Consider the following 894-nt stretch of genomic DNA (forward strand, 5'->3'; position numbering starts at 1 on the left):
GCCCCCTCCCCAGCCCCTCCACAGCCAGAGGTCCCCCCAGCCGCCAGGACCCACCCAGGGCGCTGAGCCCATCATCCTGATCCAGAGCCCCATGGCACTGGAAAGCAGGGTCTATGGTTGCAGCAACTGGAGGAGACATGGAGAGACGAGACAGACTTCAGCACATGCAGGCAAAGCCCTGCTGGGCTCCAGTGCTGCCCTGGAGCTGGTCCAGATCCCCTGGCACTGGCCTTCAGGGAGAGGCAACGGGCATGCGAGTGCTTTAGGAATCTGTCATTAAGGGTCTGCTCCTGTTTGTCTCTGGTTCCCACTTTTTTGTATCCTTCTGACACAGTGACACAAGCCTCTGATTTTTTTGTGTCCTGTGATGGGTCCTGATCTTAGGAAGGGAAGTAGGGCAGCTGCTATTGCCCTGCCTAAATGTAATAATGCCTAAAGGAAATCCCCCCACTCCATCCCCCTCTGCTTTCCCAGGACAAGCCAATGTCCCCACAAGCAAAAGGACACCAAGCACTTTCTCCCTCCCCCCAAGGGAAGTGCCAGCACAGCCAAGCAGCAGGCACAGACAGGGCAAGACCTGGGGAGGAACAGAGCAGACTGAGTCCCTAGCACAGGGGGAAACTACAAGAGATATCCAGGGAACAGAGAGCACAGTGAAGGCAGGACAAGTGTTCCACTGCAGATCAATAGCCTGCATGGGAAGGGCGAGCCACCCCTTCCTCACCTGAGCCCTCAGGACTGACCTCAAGGATTGCAATGGTTTGTTAGCTCTGTACAGGCATGTGCCTTGACACCTGGAGCAGAGGCTGGATCACAACAGAGAAATCACCACCTCAGTCACCCCCATGGGGTAACAGACAGGCAGGTAGGCAGCCCAGGAAAGCCCAGGTAACT

Source organism: Geospiza fortis, unplaced genomic scaffold (assembly GCF_000277835.1).
Source record: "Geospiza fortis unplaced genomic scaffold, GeoFor_1.0 scaffold112, whole genome shotgun sequence".
In the NCBI taxonomy this organism is placed as follows: domain Eukaryota; kingdom Metazoa; phylum Chordata; class Aves; order Passeriformes; family Thraupidae; genus Geospiza; species Geospiza fortis.